Source organism: Maniola hyperantus, chromosome 27, assembly GCF_902806685.2.
Source record: "Maniola hyperantus chromosome 27, iAphHyp1.2, whole genome shotgun sequence".
Classification (NCBI taxonomy): domain Eukaryota; kingdom Metazoa; phylum Arthropoda; class Insecta; order Lepidoptera; family Nymphalidae; genus Maniola; species Maniola hyperantus.
In genome coordinates this window covers 3,404,617-3,427,994 of record NC_048562.1, presented here as the reverse complement: position 1 = coordinate 3,427,994, position 23,378 = coordinate 3,404,617, and the positions used below count along the sequence as shown (strand labels likewise).

At 39.1% G+C, this 23,378-nt stretch overlaps 2 protein-coding genes across 4 annotated transcripts in view; both read left to right on the top strand.

The window, feature by feature from the left end:
* The window catches only part of Dll (homeotic protein distal-less), a 152,340-nt gene that overhangs the window by 73,738 nt on the left and 55,224 nt on the right, over positions 1–23,378 (top strand). The window lies entirely within an intron of this gene.
* Positions 10,301–23,378, top strand: part of Cul1 (cullin 1) — a 192,536-nt gene continuing 179,458 nt past the window's right edge. Inside the window, exon 1 of the mRNA XM_069507919.1 lies at positions 10,301–10,307. The gene's annotated coding sequence lies outside the window, so the exon portion shown is untranslated. The remainder of the gene's footprint in view (positions 10,308–23,378) is intronic.

Sequence of the window (23,378 nt, the reverse complement as noted above, 5' to 3'; positions counted from 1 at the left end):
CTATATCACTCTCCAGGACTAATATTCCTCTCCAACTAAGCGTCAGGCTTGTGCTAGGAGTAGGTACGAAAATAGTGCAACGGGCGGGGTTTGAACCGTCGACCTTACGGTTTTCAGTCCACTCCTTTACCGGTTAAGCTATTAAGGCTTTGACTATACCCATGCAAAAAAACACGTCAATCTGTTGCTCCGTTGCGACGTGATTGAAGGACAAACCAACAAACCAACAAACAAACACACTCTCGCATCAGTACCCTTATTATAAATGTGAAAGTGCGTCTGTTTGTTGTTTTGTTAGATAGCTGTTATGACGTAGGCATCCGCTAAGATAAGATTATTGAAAATTCAACCCTTAAGGGGGCGAAACAGGGATTTAAAGTTTGTGTAGTCCACGCGGACGAAGTCGCGAGCATAAACTAGTTAATGTACCTACATATTATAATAGTTATCGAGTCAACCGGGGACCCGAGAGCTAGCAGCTACCTTGGTCAAAGAATTAGTTTGGCCATCCAAAGGGAAATGCTGCCAGCATCTTGGGTACAATGCCTCGCTGCGGTGGTCTCGATGAGGTTTCAGATTCAATTTAATTTATTTTAGTTTTAATTTAATGTTTTTTTAAACTTTTAATTTAGATTTAAGTTTAAGTAATAGAATTTTCCATCCTTCTTAAATGCAAATAAAGTTCATTATTATATTTATCAGTACCCTTATTATAAATGCGAAAGTGTGTTTGTTTGTTGGTTTGTTGCTTTATTGGTTTGTTGGTTTGTCCTTCAATCACGGTGCAACGGATTGACGTGATTTTTTGCATGGGTATAGATAAAGACCTGGAGAGTGACATAGGCTACTTTTTATCCCGGAAGATCAAAGAGTTCCCAAGGGATTTCTAAAAACCTAATTCCACGCGGATGAAGTCGCGGGCATCAGCTAGTTCATAATAAAACTTACTTATACGTATGTTAGAACATTTTTTTAATTTTCTAGGAACCAAAACTGCGGGCCAAGTTGAACTGAATTATTGAAATTAACATTTATTCAAATATCTATAGCGGGGAATGCGAAGAAAAACTCTTAACATGGTTGTTTCTGAGTAGAAACCCGCATTTTATGCACCGTTCTATAAATAGGTAGGTATTCATATTAGTGTTTTTATTGGAGTAGCACTGGCCTAGTAAACTCTTGTTTTAGGAACGCTCTAAACCAGGGGTGTTACGGATATTCGCATCCGCATCTGCAAATGCGGAACATTCGCATTAATTCAGACATCCGCGTCCGCATCGATTCTCTCATATACGCACACTTATACATACACACATAACATGAACTTCACGTACCTACATATTTTCTTTAATTTGTTTTGTATTCACCGAGCTGGAAGCCCTAAGCTGTCTTCTGAGACACAGTTTTTACTAGTTCGGAAAACAGGTGCACAGTAAATGTTTTTGTAATTACAACTGATCTATGTCAACATGTCTTGTTATGTTTATGTTGTATTTATTTTTGTGACAGAAAAATTTATCTTATCTTATTTTATCTTATCTTTTTTTTTAACGAGATTTTACGGATGCGAATTCATTATTTGCAACAAGTAACGACCTGCAAAGAAAGTGGACGGGCCACAGTGACGCGTGCCTCGCGCTTGTTTGCTAGTTATCTTCGTTCGCTAACTTACCAATCGAAGAGTGTACCCAACAGGGGTGGTTGTTACGGATATTGGCATCCGCAAATGCGGAACATTCGCATTAATTCAGACATCCGCATCCGCGAATTAAACTTCTAATAATCCGCATCCGCATCTGCATCCGCGGATGTCAAAATATTGGCACCCGCAACAACTCTTTAGAGCATCCAAGTCAAACATGCGGCTCATTGAACATTTTCCTGCGGCCCAAATTCTGATGTAAGTAAAGGTTTCTACCGCCATCCATCCAAAACTGTTCAGGAATTTAAAAGTTATCCATACTATCTAAATAAAGTATATAAACATAAAAGGAAAAGGTGACTGACTGATCTATCAACGCACAGCTCAAACTACAGGACGGATCGGGCTGAAATTTAGCATCCAGATAGCTATTATGACGTAAACATCCTCTAAGAAAGGATTTTTGAAAATTCAATCCCCAAGGGGGTGAAATATGGGTTTGAAATTTTTGTAGTCCACGCGGACGAAGTCGCGAGCATAAGCTAGTAATAAATAAGTACATAGCTTCTAGTAGTCCTTATGATTTATGTAATAAATTCATGCGTATAGAAACTTGCTAAACCCGTTTTTAAAGTTTAAACTAAGTAAGATATTAATTTATTATGATTTAACTTTTCATCTGTATTCATTAGTATTTATTGAATAAAATTGTAAAGATTAAACTTTAACTTTGTCGAGCTATTTTATAATATTATGAGTTGCCAGCTATATAGTAGCTATAGGTCATCATCCGGCCAAGTGCAAGTCAGGCTCGCGCAACGCGGGTTCCGTACTACAGTCGTATTTTTTCGACATTTTGCACGATAAATCAAAAACTATTTTGCACAAAAATAAATAAAAATCTGTTTTAGAACGTATAGGTAAAGCCCTTTCATATGATACCCCACTTGGTGTAGTTATCTTATTTTGAAAATTGAAAAACTAATTATTTGTTTAGGAACACATTTAAAAATTTTATATGATATAACGAAAAATTCACGGTTTTCGGATTTATTCCTTTACTTGTGCTATAAGACCTACCTACCTACCAAATTTCATGATTCTAGGTCAACGGAAGTAGGTACCCTATAGGTTTTCTTGACAGACGGACAGACAGACAACAAAGTGATCCTGTAAGGGTTTCTTTTTTCTTTTCGAGGTACGGAACCCTAAAAATTAATACTCAATGTAAAAACTGAAATATATCAATATGTTAGTTACACTTTTCTGCAGAACCCTACGCACAATTTTAGATTACACTACACATGTAAGGAGCCCACGAAGGAAAAATAACTCGAAGACGATTTCACAAGTTTATTTGTCGGTTTTCATTACAGAACTGCTTGCCTATTAGGCCACACGGCTTTTTATATCGTTTATCATGAATGAACTATGATATTAATCGAAATGACGTGAAGGTACCTTCATTCATTCCTTAAGAATCGTTTTCAAAGTATCTTAATTAAAGTCATTATTATGTTAACAACCAAATATGTAATACTACTTTGATAAATAATTTTAGTAATTTTAACGATTAGCAAGCTTAATAAGTAAGTTACTTTAAATAGATATGCAATTTAGGGATGTGTATTGTCAACAACATTTGATTGAATGAATCACATAAGGTTTAGGTTGCAATATTCTTCATTCAATCAAATGTTTCCTTCATATCATATTTAATGCGTTCTATTATTTATGGCCATAGTATTTAACTCATTACAAATTTTTATATTGGATGATTGATTTCACGATTTCTAACATTTCGGCCTTTCTGATAATCATAGTTTGTCCTCAAACTTTTAATTGCATAAGTAGATAATTAACTATAATTGACAATATTTTAGCACCTTTGTATTAAGTGAGAAGAGCGTGCTAAAGACTTTTAAATTTAAGTAGAATTTCCTTATATCTTCACATAATGTACTTATGTCCACTGTGCTTTTGCTTTCATGAGACTACACCTTGACTATATCAAACTCAAATTGTTTATCCAGAATTGGTAAAATGATGTAGTGGTGATAATTAATACGTACTTAAAACTAAAGCTACGAGAATGCCAAACGCGCCCGTCTGAGCGTGAAAGAGCCTACAACAAACTCAGCCGGGTATTCTTTTTATTATCACCACTTTACAAAATCACTAAGAACTTACACAAAGCTGTTAAGCAACTCATTCCCAACCAAGCTTTCTTATCATTCAAATAGTACTTTACGTATTATTGTAATAGAATTTTTTAATAAGTTTACGTTTTATGAAAACTTTGAACTTGTTGAGAGACATCTCCAATATGTCTTCTGGAAGCTTATTATACCAGCTAAATGTTTTATTACCAACTAACTTAACTAAATATAAAATCCTTGAGATTATTTAAGATCTATTTAACTAATATTACTAAGATTTTAATTCATCTTAATCTTATTTAAGATTTTTAGCTTCCGGACTATTATTTTATACATTTAAAACAGGATTAAAATAATCGTCAAACTGTAACAATTAAATCAGAATTACAATATTCAAATGAGAATGGATTGATACATGAATTAAGTAATAACTTTAGTATTTGAGTAATGAAACATAATTAGAACTTGAGTGACGTCAAAAATTGTGTCGCAAAAAAAATAACCAATCAATAATTTAATTTATCATAATCTGAAGCATTAATTAAAATTACACTGATTTAAATAAAATCACAGAGAAAATAAAATTCTCATACATATTTACTAATTCTATCTATCTATCTTGTATGAATTAATTTAAAGAAAATCTCTCGTAGGAACTTCCATAGTCCTGTGCCGCCTGAATCCAGCAGCTCCCTGCTACTCATATCATTCAATTTTCAAATAATGCTTAACATTTTCTATAAGCATCCCTAATTCTATGCCTGAAATTTTCTTCAGACATGCCCTTAATTTCGTGTCTAGAACTTCTTCAGACATACCCTCATTTTATGCTGGAAGTTCCTTCAAACATGCCCTTAATTCTATGCCCGAATTTTTTTTCAGACATGCCCTTAATTTCGTGTCTAGAACTTTTTCAGACATACCCTCATTTCATGCTGGAAGTTCCTTCAGACACGCCCTTAATTTAATGCCTGGAACTTCTTCGGACATGCCCTCGGTTCATGCCTGGAAGTTCATTTTGACATCCCCTTAACTTTATGTTAAGGAATACCCTTTGATCCCTTGATTTTTCCGTTAGAGATACTACATTTAATAATGATAATAATGTTGATATTATTATAATTATTTATTCTCTTCACTATCTGTACTATTATTAATTGATTGATTGAATTTGGTTAATGAGTGTACTAGTTCAAGATTTTTCATAGATTACTTATTTATATATCAAAAAAAAAATAGAAATGTCATTTTTTTTCATTTAAAGTTAATATGGCATAATCCAATAAGTGAAAGATTTCTCTAATTTATTAATCCCTTCATCAAAATCTTTAAAAAAAAAGACAATGCTTTAAATAATATTGTTCTCTGAGACTCAACTAAACTAAAACAAATTATCGGGTGTCATAAAATATCATCGAGTGAGAGTTCTGAGTCTAAGCATTGCGTTATGGGTACTTCCACTGTTATGTTCCCTAGTCCCTACCCATGTCTTTCGAAAACCCAAGCAAATCTACAAGATCCACACAAGCCCTTAAGGCTTTGCGATTAATCGATTGTAATTAGCATGTACTACTTTCTTTAACATGATCTGAGTCGGGAATGCAAAAGTGGTATATAATTTAGTGCACTCATTAACTTTTGTTGTTGAATCAAATTTAGAGATTATTTTATTTTCATCATAATGCAGTTTTGGAGATTGATCATTGATAAATCTACAAAACTCATGAGCCTCATGAAATCTATATAACTCATATTAACATGTTTACATCGATGCACAATTATCACCATTTGAATTAGCAGACTTTTCTGCTTCCCTCGGTTGCTCTGGTTGGACTACCAGCCGCACCGCGGCGGCCGAGCTCTCGGCCGCGCCGACGGCCGCGCTCTTAGCCGCGCCGACGGCCGCGCTCTTAGCCGCGCCGACGGCCGCGCTCTCAGCCGCGCCGACGGCCGCGCTCTCAGCCGCGCCGACGGCCGCGCTCTCAGCCGCGCCGACGGCCGCGCTCTCAGCCGCGCCGACGGCCGCGCTCTCAGCCGCGCCGACGGTCACGTCCCCAGCCGCACCGGCGGCTGCGCTTCCAGCCGCGCCGACGGCCACACCAACGGCCGCGATCCCGGCCGCACCAACGGCCGCGCACCCAGCCGCGCCGACGGCCGCACTCCCGGCCGTACCGACGGCCGCGCTCCCGGCCGCGCCAACGGCCGCACTCCCGGCCGTACCGACGGCCGCGCTCCCGGCTGCACCGGCGGCGGCCGCGCTCCCAGCCGCGCCGACGGCCGCACTGACGGCTGCGCTCCCGGCCGCACTCCCGGCTGCGCCAACGGCCGTGCTCCCGGCCGCGCTCCCGGCTGCACCGGCGGCGGCCGCGCTCCCAGCCGCGCCGACGGCCGCACCAACGGCTGCGCTCCCGGCTGCGCCAACGGCCGTGCTCCCGGCCGCGCTCCCGGCTGCACCGGCGGCCGCGCTCCCAGCCGCGCCGACGGCCGCACCAACGGCCGCGCTCCCAGCCGCACTCCCGGCTGCGCCAACGGCCGTGCTCCCGGCCGCGCTCCCAGCCGCATCGACGGCCGCGCTCCCGGTCGCACCGACGGCCGCGCTCCCGGCTGCACCGGCGGCCGAGCTCCCGGCCGCGCCGGCGGCCGCACTTCTGGCCGCGCCGACGGCCATGCTCCCGGCCGCGCTCCTGGCCGTGCCAGCGGCCGCGTCAACGGTCGCGCTCCAGGCCGCACCAGCGACCGCGCTTCTGGCCGCGCCGACGTTTGCGCTCCCGGCTGCACCGGCGGCCGCACCGCCCAGCTGTCCTGCCGGCTGCGCTCCCAGTCGCATCGCGGCGTGGAGGCCGCGCTTCTGGCCGCGTTGCCAGCCGTGTTCCCGGCTGTACTCCGGCCACACCGGCGGCTGCGTCTCCGGCCGCACTTCCAGGCTGAGGCTTGCGGCACATCATCGTCCTCGATATGAAAGAACGAAAAAAAAAGACAAATTGAACATTTTGACCATGTAAATCAATGTAATGCGGGTAGATGAAAAACACACATTACTTAGAAATAGATGTTATTGCGTTAGATTTTAACATACTTAATTATTTATAGTTTCAAAATCGGTTAGCTACGTAGATCGGTTAGAGACGTTAGTAACACGGAAAGATCAAAACATGGAACTCGATGAAATACGGGTAGATTAAAAAAATCACTCCTATCTCAGCAAAGTTTCATTTTGTTCCTTTATCCTTTTCGTAAATTATCTTTTGAAGGTGGTGGGTACTTCCATAATTAACTCCATAAATGGATATTAATGAACAGGTTTAAAACACAAAAAAAAACATCTCAATTTTCAAATCGCTTTAGACTTATTCACACAATAAAATAAATCACTTATTACCTGCGTTCAGCCGATCGATCCCTGCTTCTGATGTAAGGAGCCCACGAAGGAAAAATAACTCGAAGACGATTTCACAAGTTTATTTGTCGGTTTTCATTACAGAACTGCTTGCCTATTAGGCCACACGGCTTTTTATATCGTTTATCATGAATGAACTATGATATTAATCGAAATGACGTGAAGGTACCTTCATTCATTCCTTAAGAATCGTTTTCAAAGTATCTTAATTAAAGTCATTATTATGTTAACAACCAAATATATGTAATACTACTTTGATAAATAATTTTAGTAATTTTAACGATTAGCAAGCTTAATAAGTAAGTTACTTTAAATAGATATGCAATTTAGGGATGTGTATTGTCAACAACATTTGATTGAATGAATCACATAAGGTTTAGGTTGCAATATTCTTCATTCAATCAAATGTTTCCTTCATATCATATTTAATGCGTTCTATTATTTATGGCCATAGTATTTAACTCATTACAAATTTTTATATTGGATGATTGATTTCACGATTTCTAACACACATACCTAGTTTTATTTTAATCACCAGCCATACTTTCGGACCATGCTGTGTCTAGCATCAATTACTTTTATATTTACAAAGACTTTTATTTATCTTCTTTCATTTTATTCGCGAAGGGCAATAAAAAGTCTTATCTTAGTAAAATATCAAAGTTTATTAAAACATGTGATACCATCTTAAACGCATCTGTCTCGAACTTAAAAAGTTGAAACCTAAGTGTACACCCTACATTATTAATAGACTAGTGAAATGTTGCAGAGAAGTTTAACCTTTAACTGTCAGGTCGTAAAGGTCATTTCGCTGTGACATAATAAGTTGTTGAACGTAAACTTTAGTGGTGCTTCGTGTAGGATTAATATAGTTTTTGCGGTCTACCTAGATAATGACATTATTGCCTTTTAATCAACTCAATGTGGGGGCCTTAAAATGTAATCGTATGTCACTTACGACGTAAGTCGCAATTTTTTTTATTGTTGTTGTAACCAGCTTTCAGAGTTTAAAGTATCTTTCCCAAAATTGTCTGGTGGGAGCCTTCGGCCGTGTTTAGTTACCACCCTATCGATAAAGCCATGCCGCTAAGCGATTTAGCGTTTCGGTAGGTACTAGGTCGTGTAGAAATCAAAGGGGTTTAATAAAAACTGCCATTCCCCTTCCAGGTTAGCCCAGATATTCCTCACCACCTGGGTGTCTGGTGCACTTCGACCGTCCACTGCGCCAGATCCTTCTTTCCACGCACGTGCAAACTGTGGAACCAACTCCCATCGGCGGTGTTCCCACTAGATTACAACATGGGGTTATTCAAGGGGCGGACCAACAGATTCCTAAAAGGCCGGCAACGCATCGGCGGTGCTGCAAATGTTCATGGGCGGCGGTAATCACTTAACATCAGGTGACCCGCCTGTTAGTTTGCTCGCTATATCTATTAAAAATATATATATAGTATATATTATATTAGATGCAGTCTAAGATGTAAGCGGGCTCCCACCAGTCCAGACCAGAAATTTGGAAATTATCAAATTCAAAAACAATTAGTTTTTAAAAAAGAAGAAGCCATGATCCGAATTAGCCATGTTAAAATATATCACTGATTATATTATGACTAATATTCCCCTTTCCTCTCCAATTAAGCGTCAAGCTTGTGCTAGGAGTAGGTACGACAATAGTGCAACGGGCGGGGTTTGAACCGTCGACCTTTCGGTTTTCAGTCCACTCCTTTACCCGTTGAGCTATTGAGGCTTAATTTGAGGCTATTGAGTTCTCCTACGGATCTCCTCAAACAAAATATACGTAATCAATATACCTATACGTAGGTATGTAGATACGTGTGTAATAATCTTGTAAGATAACTTTGATTGATTTTCTCATACCTGTATAACATCTAATGTCTTTATTTTTGCGTTAAAAACCACAATCAAGTTACTGAGTAGTTAGTTATACGCATTGCTATTCATAGGAGAATAGAACAATGTCGACATTTTACATCGCAGTTGATTATTCCCAAGCTACTATAAAAACCAGTCTCGTCGAGCTGTGAGGATTATTTTTGAGGGTTCCTCACAAGAAATTACATAAGTAATATTAATTACTGTTAGAATGAAAACTACTTTGATATACTTTAACAAACTTTTAATCACTGTTTGCTTATTAAAATGGTTTACAAGTTAGTACAATGAACTGCCGCCATTCTGCGCGTCACCAGAGAGTGTAGAGTCTTCCCAAACCATAGACTCTCGGAGAATGTCAGAGGTTGCTAGGCCGTGTCCAGACTATCAGCAATTCATCTAACGCACTATCAACAATCCATCTAACATTACCTATTGTGAAGCGAATCACTTTGCAATTGAGTATTGCGGAATCTACAAATTTAACGGCCTGACCAGAAAAATTAAAAAAAAATAAAAAAAACTCGCCATATTTCGGAAAACCAATGCAACTACATACATGACCATATAGGTATTTAGTGACCATAGACCATATATCTACTACTAGCAGACAGACGCTATACACTATATTTTACAGTACGCGACCGAAAGTAATGTACATCGGCCTTTAGAATGACATTCCGGCTTTGTAGAGCGTTGTCTCTGTCGTTTTGTCGGTTTGTCGGTCTCAACGACAGGGAGAACGCTCTACAAATCTGCTATCACCTTCTAAAGTTCGATGTACATTACTTACGGCCGCGTGCTGTAGATTTATAATAGCGTATGGGTAGCCATATTTTCTTATGAAAACTTCTTATTAATAGAGACATAAATTACTGAAGTTTGCATATCATACCACGGAACCCTAAGATTCAGATTAGATACCGTAGTTAATGAGTGAATTTGTCCATGCCACATTTATCATGATTTTTATAAAATCACAATATGAGGAACAGCCTTTATTTTCTTATCAATCTTTGAATGTGAAAGTTACCTCTCTAAAGTTAATTCTCTGCTAGTTCATGGTGTACAGCCGCTGACAGACGGACAGCGGTGGCTTAGTAATAGGGTCCCATTGTCATTCTTCGGGTAAGGAACCCTAAAAAAATGACCATCATCATCATCAACCGATAGATGTCCACTGCTGGACATAGGTCTCTTGTAGGGACTTTTACACGCCACGGTCTTGCGCCGCTGCCATCCAGCGGCTCCCTGCGACTCGTCTGATGTCGTCCGTCCACCTAGTGGGTCCACCAACGTTGCGCCTTCCGATGCGATGTCGCCATTCCAGCACCTTGGGACCCCAACGTCTATCGGTTTTCCGAACTATGTGCCCTGCCCATTGCCGCTTCAGCTTCCCAACACGTTGAGCTATGTCGGTTACTCTAGTTCTCCTACGAATCTCCTCATTTCTGATTTGATCACGTAGAGAAACTCCAAGCAAGTGCTTGAAGACCAAAGTCTTCGAACAGTGTGAACTTCGAACAGAAACTCCAAGCATAGCTCTCTCCATCGCCCGCTGAGTGACTCTGAGCTTTCTTATGAGGCCCATAGCTAGCGACCATGTCTCGGGTCCATATGTCATCACTGACAACACGCACTGTTCGAAAAAAAATTCCAGAGTATCGTAATAAGTAAACTTAAGGTCTAGGTCTATAAGGAAATTAAAATGCATGACAGTATAGTACGCGACAGGTCGAGATGGCAATGGGGGTGGGGACACCCCGCACACCCGCACAACTCCCGCGCTAACCCCGTGCGGGCAAGCGCGGGTGACGTGCATGCGTGCGGCGCGTCCCCCTGCCTCAGAACCCGATTGCCATCTCGACCTGTCGCGAACTATTGGTGTATTGGTTCGTAACGTGTTTTTTTTAGATTGAGCTGTCAATCATTCTGAGGGCCAGCGCTGCGTGTGATTGCATAAGTTGTGTAGGTACATGAGTTTAATATTATCATGGCTACATAAATCATGTATTGCATAAGGATTCGGTTTTGTTTTTTCGAAAAAAAAAAACTACTCTTTAATTTTTTTTTAACGAAAATATGACAATAAAATTTAAAGCTAGCCTTATCTAATTACTATATCGTAGTCAACCGTTAACCAGTAAACAAATAAAAAAAACCGGCCAAGTGCGAGTCAGGCTCACGCAATGAGGGTTCCGTACTACAGTCGTATTTTTCGACATTTTGCACGATAATTCAAAAACTATGATGCATAAAAATAAATAAAAATCTGTTTTAGAATGTACAAGTGAAGACCTTTCATATAATACCCCACTTGATATAGTCACTCACTTCGAAAGTTGAAAATACTAATTATTAGTTAATGACCACAATTTTTTTTTTTGTGTGATTTAACCCTAAATTCACGGTTTTCAGATTTTTCCCCAAATGCCAGCTATAAGATCTACCTACCTGCCAAATTTCATGATTCTAGGTCAACGGGAAGTACCCTGTAGGTTTCTTGACAGACAGACAGACAACAAAGTGATTCTATAAGGGTTCCGTTTTTCCTTTTGAGGTACGGAACCCTAAAAATTAATGCTCTGCAAAAAACACTTAACACAATGGCAATATTATGTTTTACTTATTTCTTACCGAGTACATTCAGTAATTAATTACTTTTTAATTGTTTATTAATTGATCTGACCGTTAATAGTACGTTAATACTTAACAGTTGATTAGACTATTTTTTTAACCACCTAATTAGTAAAGGAACCCTTCCTTTACTAATTAGGTGGTTTCTAAGTTCGTCTCGAAAAGTAGGTAGGTACCTATACTTATGCCTTTTTTTAGGGTCCCGTACATCACCTGGGTGTCTGGTGCACTTCGACCGTCCGCTGCGCCAGATCCTTCTTTCCACGCACGTTCCCACTAGATTATAACATGGGGTTATTCAAGGGGCGGACCAACAAATTCCGAAAAGGCCGGCAACGCATTGGCGGTTCCTCTGGTGCTGCAAATGTTCATGGGCGGCGGTAATCACTTAACATCAGGTGACCCGCCTGCTCGTTTGCTCGCTATATCTATTAAAAAAAAAATGGAATCATTATAATAATCATTAACTAAGTGATAATAATATCACTTAGTTGTCTATCTGTCATGAAACCTACAGGGTACTTCCCGTTGACCTTAGAATCATGAATTTTGGCAGGAAGGTAGGTCTTATAGCTGACATGAGGGGAAAAATCTGAAAACCGTGGATTTGTGGTTACATCACAAGAAAGAATTAAAATGTGTTCATGACTTCATGAACAAATATTGCTATTTTCAACTTTCAAAGTAAGATTGCTACACCAAGTGGGGTATCATATGAAAGGGCTTTACTTGTACATTCTAAAACAGATTTTTATTTCTTTTAGAGCTTACATTTTTCGAAGAGTTCCGTCTCAAAACGCACATAACTTCGAAAAATTAAATGCGCGTGCCCGGGATCGAACCCCCAACCTCCCGAATAGGAGACCGTCGTGTTAATCACTAGGCTACCATCGCAGAAATTTTGGAATATCTATGACTAGGACAGCGATCTAAGTTCCATTAAAATATCTGGGTATAAGTCCCGCAAATTGCTAATGGCGCGTGGCGGTGGCGCCATATTAGTGACGTCAGCACTAGACTGAAGTTTCGAGCTGATGGTATATGTTTACTTAAATATACGTCAAATTACGTCATTTCGATGTTAATGAGACATGGTTCCAGCGCAATAGCAATTTGCGGGACTTATAGATAAGATTAACGTCATCACCTTTGCCTGCCTTAGATTTAAAAAAAAAGAAATCCAACACGGCACTGCCACAAAAATCAACCGTACAAATTTAAAATTGGAACAAATCTCGGCGGCATACGCTCCTGCAATAAGTAGGAAGTCCCGATTAAACCCTAATGTGCTCAAGTGACGTCCTCGTTCCCAACCACCAGTTTAACTTGACCTACCTCCCCTCTCCCGGCCCTTCGAAAACGGACGACCAAGATCCGTAGCAATACAACGAGATAGCTCAATTGAAATCGGTCACTACATTGGTATATCCTAAGACCAGTTCATCCAGACCTATCTCAGTGATACAATTCGGTGGTACTACTCACCTAAGGGGGTTCCAGTTATATTGGACGGTATATTAGCTTCATTGATCCAACCGGATGCTTGCTTAAGACGGTGTAACTTCTAGTTGTATAGATTAACTGGCGGTTTTGCAACTTTGCGTCGAAAATATGGCCTTCAGTACGTTTTCCCTTAGATCCGCTGAACATGTTATGTAATCAAGGTAACGGGTAAATAGGTACTTACTAAAAGATCTGGGCAGACAAAGCGCGAAGTGACAGCACTGGAAAACGTGGTAATAATCGCGCGCGTACAAGTGCACAATCATCTAAATATATAAAATAAAGCCTCAGTAGAGCCTCAGAGCCTCAATAGCTCAACCGGTATAGGAGTGGACTGACAACCGAAAGGTGGACGGTTCAAACCCCGCCCGTTGCACTATTGTCGTACCTACTCCTAGCACAAGCCTGACGCTTAGTTGGAGAGGAAAGGGGAATGTTAGTCATTTAAAATGGCTAATATTCTTTTTAAAAAATAAAAAATAAAAAAAATTAAAAGGTGACTGACTGACTGACTGACTGATCTATCAACGCACAGCTCAAACTACTGGACGGATCGGGCTGAAATTTGGCATGCACTATTATGACGTAGGCATCCGCTAAGAAAAGATTTTTGAAAATTCAACCCCTAAGGGGGTGAAATAGGGGTTTGAAATTTGTGTAGTCCACACGGACGAAGTCGATGCCCGATCGATCCAGTAGTTTGAGTTGTGCGTTGATAGATCAGTCAATCAGTCACCTTTCAATCAATCAATCAGCCTATTTGCGTCCACTGCTGGACATAGGCCTTCCCAAGAGCACGCCACCACACACGATCCTCCGCCTTCCTCATCCACCCACTTCCCGCTATCTTCTTAAGGTCGTCAGTCCAGCGGGTTGGAGGTCGTCCCACACTGCGCTTGCTGATACGCGGTCTCCACTCCAGAACACGTCTGCCCCATCGGGTCACCTTTACCTTTTATATATTTAGATAATAGCTATGTATCATAGTGTAACCGCAATATAAAAATAATTAATGATATTGTAACATTGCCACTCAAACAAATCGATTTTTTAGTGTTGCCATTAATCACACCCGAGTACCTTACTTCCTATCGCGTTAAACACATAACCTGAAGCCTCCATTAGTTATCGGATAAGGTAGATTTTATTGTTATAGCCTGTACAGAGTGTAATGAGGAGATCCGTAGGAGAACTAGAGTAACCGACATAGTTAGTAGCCTGCCCATTGCCACTTCAGCTTCGCAAACCGTTAAGGTTTGCGAAGCTGAAGTGGCAATGGGCAGGCCACATAGATAGTAAAACCGATAGACGTTGGGGTCCCAAGGTGCTGGAATGGCGACTTCGCACTGGAAGACGCAGTGTTAGAAGACCCCCCACTAGATGGACGGACGACATCAGACGGAGTCTACAAGAGACCTATGTACAGCTGTGGACGTCTATCAGTCGATAATGATGATGATGATGATGATACATAGTGTAATCTGTAGGGCGATTGTCTAAAACCTGCATCAATCATTATTACAATCTCAATTGTTCTGATTGGCTGAATTTGTGCGATTCTTGTTGCAACAATGCATTGTGGCCAATAGTGAGCGAGCATTAACCAATCAGAGATGATTGCGATCGTGACATTGTAGCTGTCAAACAACCGCGGTAGGGCCACAGAGCCTCAATAGCTCAACTGGTAAAGGAGTGGGCTGAAAACCGAAAGGTCGACGGTTCAAACCCCGCCCGTTGCACTATTGTCGTACCTACTCCTAGCGCAAGCTTCACGCTTAGTTGGAGAGGAAAAAGGGGAATATTAGTCATTTAACATGGCTAATGTTCTTTCTAAAAAAAAAAAACAGAACGCTAGCAAAAACGAAGACAGGTGATTATTGATATGATACCACAAAAAAAACGCGAAAAAAATTACAAAAACATCCAATAATTTTGTAAAAGTTTACAATACCTATATTGCAAATAAAACATCTGACTGACGCTAGAGGTCAACGAACGCGCGTAAGTTAGCCACTCGGAGTCAATGCCGCGTCGTAGGTGGGGCATCGACCCGAGTTTTGCACGCTATACATTGCGGGTTTAATAAATTTATTCGGATTTTGATTGAGATTTTCTTACAGAGAAAACATATTCTTTCTGACCTCTAGGTCACAAAAATACTAATGACTAGCGGCCAATTAAAACCTACTGTTAAAAAAATATAAAAAAACTACAAGGGATCTTTGCCATTGTGGTAAAATAAAAAATAAAAACACCTGAACTGTTAAACTTTTTCCTGCTTCTATCTAACCTTTATACAGGCCACAAAGTGTTTAATTTATGTAAAGAAAATTAATTCTTATAACAAGTATGTTAAGAATTATTATGGCTTACTGTAATATTGACAAATTGAAACTATGTTACAAATTATCGATTTATCATAAAAGGTTTCATAGAATGGTTTGCGCTCTTTGACAAATTGTATGCATAATGTAAGAAAGAGATGAAACTTAATATTTTTAAGTAGGTAGGTACCTACTTAATTATTCTTTTATTTTCACATTATTTTAGTCACATCGTCCCATCTTAGGCCACATCATCACTTTCCATCAGGCGTGATTGTGGTCTAGCGTTTGCCTATAATAAATAAAATAAATAAATACAGCCGTACTCAGAGTCGCTTAATCGTTACTTAAGGCATTCCTTATCCGTAGTAATTCATGCCTTAAGTAACGATTAAACGACTCTGAGTGCGGCCGATAAAGTCACAAATTCGTGTAGTTTACTTTTATACCTACCAGACTTAGTTAACTTTTAGTAGAAACTTCTTTTATTTTTAGTAGCTAGCTAGTATATTTAGGCCAGAAAATCTGCAGAAAAGATGAGTCAGAAATCATTCGACTTTTCTTTTGGAATCTTTTGAAAAGCCTACCTATTCTATGTACGAGCCATAGGCAGGTATCTAATATTTTCTTTCTATTATGAAAAAATACATTTTAGTACATTTAAATAAAGTATAAAGATGTTTTTGTCTAAAGACTAACCTTTATTCGTTATGAATAAAACCTACTTGCAATATCTTAAGTTTCTTAACCCAACTTTGACATGTCAGTCAGTCAGTGAGTTTATCACTGTACAGGCATTATGATAAGTGTTAATAATTGTATTAAACAAGTCGTTCTTCATGAAGAAGTCGGTTAAAAATAAGGAGCGGGATGTAAGATCTCTACGGACTACGATTAACAAATGACTTAACCATTCTCGATCGTAAAAAAAATATATCGACTGTGAACTGGCAACAAGCATTATCTGATGAAGGAATAAACTTGTTTATCTTCTGGTAAATAGAGCTAGTTATAACTGTCCAAAATTGTGACACTGCGGAGTATGGAATATTTGCCAGTTCACATCGATATCTACCTATCCTTGTCTTACACAACGCAACAGTAGCGTACACGCATCACAGACCATTTCACACAATCTATGCTCACAGCTAATTAAGCACTAATGACGCAACGCACAAAAAAGACATCAACGCACCGATCAATCATTCCTGAACGAATGATATAATAAACGAACTACCATTCATAATTCCTTAATTCCAAATTTGAATACGGTATCTTTTGTTAGCGTTCTATTTCGTAGGATTGAGATTGGGTGAAAAAAATGTTGTACCGTACCTATCTATGGTTTTAATACACTGACCTCTATTATTACAAGTACGCTGGATTTGCGATTGCTTACTTGTTTTTGACGCAGGCTGTATGTTCGTAGATCAGTCAGTCAGTCAATCAGGACGTCTTTTTTATTTTTAACCGACTTTAAAAAATGAGGAGGTTCTCAATTCGTCGGAACCTTTGTTTTTTATGTATGTTCCCCGATTACTCGAAGCATCGATTTCTGTTGAGTCGGGTTTTTTTTTGTAATTTTTTTATATACCTAATATTATGATGATATAATATGTTTTATACCTACTTATATTAAATAAATAGATAAATATGTAGTAAGGATGTGCATTAAAAGAGCAATATTACTAATAAATAACCTTGTGTGTTTTTTGATGTTTATAAGTGTAAATAAATAAATAAAATCTACCTTGAACGGTTACTTAAACAAAAACAATATCCCCTTGGACTGATTTTTTTTAAAATAAAGGTACCTAAAGGTAAACACACACGAAGCCATTGCGCCGACATCAGTTTGACAGGCTGGAACCGGAAATGTCAAAATGTCGTAATTTTTGTAAGTTCACGTCATGCCCCGCGGCGCAGGCCTTACCAACTTGTATTTTTAATTTCTTTCTTATTTTTTTAGGGTTCCGTAAGTACCTCAAATTAAAAAAAGGAACCCTTATAGGATCACTTTGTTGTCTGTCCGTCTGTCTGTTGTGTCTGTCAAGAAAATCTGTAGGATACTTCCCGTTGACCTAGAATCATGATGAAATTTGGCAGGTAGGTATAGCACAAGTAAAGGAAAAAAATCCGAAAACCGTGAATTTGTGTAACAATTAGGTACATCACAAAAAAAATTAAATGTGTTAACGAAAAAATAATTTACTGAATCACGATTTAGTACAAGTACGGAACCCTTCGTGTGCGAGTCCGACTCACACTTGACCAATTTTTTAAATTTTGGATGATAAGCAAAAACCTGTTATGTTAACCTTAACCCCTTTATTATTTTTCACTTTTAAAGCGGCGATAGACTAGTGGTTTAGACGTTAACCTGTTCGTCGTAAGGTCCAGGGTTCGATGCCGGATCTTGTCATTATAAGATGCTATTACCTAATGCTATTGAACATACTCTATCTCCATCATGATCAACCCATCGCGACGCTTACTACAGAGCACGGGTCTCAGAGTGTGAAAGGTTTCGGCCATAGTCTACCACGCTGGCCATGTGCGAATTGGTAGACTTCACACACCTTTGAGAACATTATGGAGAACTCTCGGGCGTGCAGGTTTCCTCACGACGTTTTCCTTCACCTTAACGGTAAGTACCTAATATTAAATTACTTAAAACGCACATAACTCCGAAAAGTTAGAGGTGCGTGCCCGGGATCGAACCCCCGACCTTCGATTAGAAGACCGACGTCCTGACCACTAAGCTATCACAGCTTTTAATAGCGGCAATAGAAATATACATTCTGTGAAAATTTCAACTCTCTACTCTACCTATTACTGTTCACGAGATACAGCCCGCTGACAGACAGACGAATGGACAGCGGAGACTTAGTAATAGGGTCCCGTTGGCACTATATGAGTACGGAACCCTAAAAAGTACCTAGTTCCTTGTTTTCCCTTATCAGTGTTGTTGTAAGCGCCATATAAGAAAAATGAACCGTACAACTGATACCGATCGATCTGCGACTAAACAATGATTTTACCATTGATATAGTAAACCTAGATACAAAGTCGTATCCAAAGGTTGAAGGTTTTTTTTCAACAAAAGGGCTTTTGTTGAAAAAAAACCACAAAAATTGCGAATATCACTATGCTACAATCGCAACAGTTGTGATTGGCTGACTACGGTATTTGACTACTAGTCAAATCAATAATTTTTTATCAAACGTCAAAACGTTGTTCCACTTGAAACTAACAAAGGACGTGGATATTACGGATTTTACGTTAAAACGCGTTTGGAACCCTCGTAGCTTTAGTATTAAGTTTGCGTAATCATTATCACCACTATAGAAATCAAACATCTGACCATCAAAAAGAGTAATTTATTACCTATTTTGAATAAATCATTCGACTTTGACTTTGGAAAACCCTCTATTTAATAAACACTGAGAAATAATTATTTTTGATGTAGTCAAGTACCCTCCCAATTATGATATTCATGCTGCATCGCAACAGTCATGATAGCTATCTGCATTCCAAATTTCAGTCCAATCCGTCCAGTAGTTTCAGCTGTGCGTTGATAAATCAGTGATTTAGTCACCTTTTCCTTTTATATATTTTAGACTATAAATTCAGTGAATCACAACAATAGAGATTGTACCTAGCTATGATTGATGCAGTTTTTTCGCAATCGACCAGCAAGTCAAATAGTCCCTAACCCCTAGGATGCATGATAAGGTGATGATATGAAGGCGCACAAATACCTACGACTACTTTGGCGTGAAATAAATCGAAGCTGCTATTTGACCGTCCATCATTTGACCGTTCGCCAACAAACTGTCCCACCAGCTTGGCGAGATATAAATGTAAGAAACCTGTACAATTAATAAGAATAAATAAATTAAAAAAAAAATACGCGTTTCCATGAATGGGATCAAGATTGAGCTGCGTATCTTAGGAGTATTATATCAATGGGTATTACAGACATTTTGCTTCGTACAGAGCACAATTTTTATATGCGAAAAATAAAAGAACAGTACACCGATAATCTCACGATGCGATAGTGAAGTTATAACACGGTGCTTCAAGCGTGGTTACCGAACGATGACGTCACGCTCGCGTGGTTACAACCACAACCACACAAAAATGAACCACCTCTAATATTATTTCCAACCGTAAAAGTATGAGCAATAAGAACACGTCCGTACTCCACGGCGGCTGAAACTAAACTGGGATTCCTTCAGTTCAATTTAGACAAGTTCTCTTTTCGAATTTGAATGTTTTTTAAATAGCTTTTTTATTGGACTAGAATTTATGACTGCCCGCGTCTGTTTTGCCGCCAAATGTCAGTCGTAACTTAATTACATTTTTATAGGGTTCCGTACCGCATAAGTCGTAATAGAAGAAACAGTACCTTAGGGCCAGCACAGGTGAGGGAGAGTTCTGGACGTAAATACTTTTGTTGTTTATCAAAATAGAGAAAACATCGCATAAACTACATTACTTTGTGAATATTATGAAGAACTCACATAACTTCGAAACGTTAGATATGCGTTCTCGGAATCAAACCTTCTAGTAGGTTATAGTCTTAACCACTAGGCCATACCACGCTGGCCATGTGCGTATCGGTAGACTTCACACGCCTTTGAGAACATTATGGAGAACTCTCAGGCATGCAGGTTTCCTCACGATGTTTTCCATATTTAATTACTTAAAACGCACATAACTCCCAAAAGTTAGAGGTGCGTGTTATGTACTAACATTTGACCCTTGCCAGCGACGTCGAAGCCTCGACGTTTTGTTAGAAGTTCCCAAGCTGTCGTGAAGTGTGGTACGGAACCCTCTCACGGTGCCCTACTCGCACTTAACCGTTTGGTTTGTCTGTTTGTTTAACTTTGATTGCTTGCATAATGCTCATCAATTTTCATTTGTTGCAGGTACGTGAAGGGTGTAATAAATTGAGACTTAGAAAAGGTTTGTACTGTGTAAGCGCGGCTTTGTTCGACTCAACGAAGTATACTACCGTATACATAAATATATACCGGTGGCCACGTTGGACTAGTTTAAGCTTTTTTAGGTTCCGTACCTCAAAAGGAACAACGGAACCCTTATAGGATCACTTTGTTGTCTGTCTGTCAAGAAACCTACAGGGTACTTCCCGTTGACCTAGAATCATGAAATTTGGCAGGTAGGTAGATCTTATAGCTGACATTTGGGGAAAAATCTGAAAACCGTGAATTTAGGGTTAGATCACACAAAAAAAAAATTAAATTGTGGTCATGAACTAATAATTAGTATTTTCAACTTTCGAAGTGAGTGACTATATCAAGTGGGGTATCATATGAAAGGTCTTCACCTGTACATTCTAAAACAGATTTTTATTTATTTTTATGCATCATAGTTTTTGAATTATCGTGCAAAATGTCGAAAAAATACGACTGTTGTACGGAACCCTCATTGCGCGAGCCTGACTCGCACTTGGCCGGTTTTTTTTAAATAAGAATGGGGAGCAAACGTGCAGGCGGGTCACCTGATGTTAAGTGATTACCGCCACCCATGAACATTTGCAGTACCAGAGGAACCGCCAATGCGTTAAAATCTATAATATTAAAGTTAATTTGTTACATGCTTCTCCATAGGTATACATATAAATATCCTGTAGTGATCCTATAAGAGTTCCGTTTTTCCTTTTGAGGTACGGAACCCTAAAAACCGGCCAAGTGCAATCAGACTCGCGCGCCGAGCGTTCCGTACTCGAGTATTTATTTCGACATTTTGCACGACAAATTAAAAACTATGATGCATAAAAATTCGTTTTAGAAATGCACAGGTGAAGTGAAACCCTTTCAAAAGACACTTGATTATAGTTATCTTACTTTGAAAATTGAAAATACTGATTATTATTAGTTCATGAACACGTTTTAATATTTTTTGCGATGTAACCACAAGATTCAGTTTTCAGATTTTTCCTTTCATGTCTGCTTTAAAACCTACCCTACCGACTTGCCAAATTTTATGATTCTAGATCAACGGGAAGTGCCCTGTAGGTTTGTTTACAGATACGACACACATACAGACATACAACAAAGTGATCCTGTAAGGGTTCCTTTTGTCCTTTTGAGGTACGAAACCTTAAAAAGTAAAATGTATAAGCCCTACTATTGCAATACCATCTTATACCTAACTAGCTTCTGCTCGCGGCTTCGCCTGCGTGGCCTACAGGAAACAAATGGCATTTTGTTATTCAGAAACAAACAGTATAACATCAGGACGCGCACCCTGCACCAGCACCGAATAACACATATAACCTTTCAACCCCCATTTCATCCCTTTAGGGGGGGATTTTCTCATAGTCGTTTCTTAGCTGACACCTAACCTCAAGAAAAAACCTACTTTCCAAATTTCAAGTAATTAATATCAATAATTAAAACTGCCCAATACAAACCTTCATCCCCTATTTTACCACCCTTATGGGCGCATTTTCCAAAAATCCTGAAACACGTATTTCTTAATTTGTGATCGAAAACCCAAATACCAATTTTCATGCAAATAGCTTAAAAAATGACCGACTTTCATACAAACTTCCATCCCCCATTTAACCCACTTAGGGGTGGAATTTCAAAAAATCCTTTCTTAGTGGATGCCTACTTTTTACAAAGAATAGACCCTCCAAAATTTCATGTCTTTAGGACCAGCGGTTTTGGCTGTGCGTTGATATATATGTCAGTCAGTTAGTCAGGACTTTGAATTTTATATATACAGATTAAATGACTTAGTAATATTTCAATAGATTCTTATTACTTACCTAATTATTAGTTAGCATCTATTCTATTTTATACAATGTAAAATTTTCCTATTAATAATTAATAACAAAACCACTTTCCACGAACCATTTTAAATCAAAGTCTGACAATTATTGACTAAGTATAATAAATTGATAAATTATTTTAATGTTATGTGAATGATTATTATATACTTGTAAAACTTATTTCTTTTAATCAAATAATTTTCTGTTAACTGACTGACTGACTGACTGATCTATCAACGCACAGCTCAAACTACTGGACGGATCGGGCTGAAATTTGGCATGCAGATAGCTAATATGACGTAGGCATCCGAGAGGAAAGGATTTTTGGAAATTCAACCCCTGTGGGGGTTTGAAATTTGTGTAGTCCACGCGGACGAAGTCGCGAGCATAAGGTAGTCCATTTTAGTTATTAATTTAAAGTTATTAGTAAAAAACGACGAACATAATTTACTTTTGAGCGTGTGATTTCAGTTCGCGTGGCCAACGGAGCGAAGCGGGTTTGATTCCTGACTTGTGTTAGATTTTTATTAATGTTACATTAGAAACTGGCCACAAAAAATTCGCCTGGTTGGAAAAGTTTCTAACAAAAACCGGCCAAGTGCTAGTCAGGCTCGCGCAATGAGGGTTCCGTACTACAGTGATATTTTTCGACATTTTGCAGGATACTTCAAAAACTATGATACATAAGCATAACATAAAAATAAATAAAAATCTGTTTTAGAATGCACAGGTGAAGCCCTTTCATATGATACCCCACTTGATATAGTTACCTAACTTCGAAAATTGAAAATACTAATTATTAGTTTATGACCACAATTTAATTTTTTTTGTGTAATGTAACACAAATTCATGGTTTTCAGATTTTTCCCCTAACTACCTACCAAATTTCATGATCATAGGTCAACGGAAAGTACCCTGTAGGTTTCTTGAGAGACAGACAGACAGACAGACAGTGAACCAAAAGCTTAATTTACTGTAATCCGCTGAAACAGGTCGAATCTGTATGGTGCAACATGCA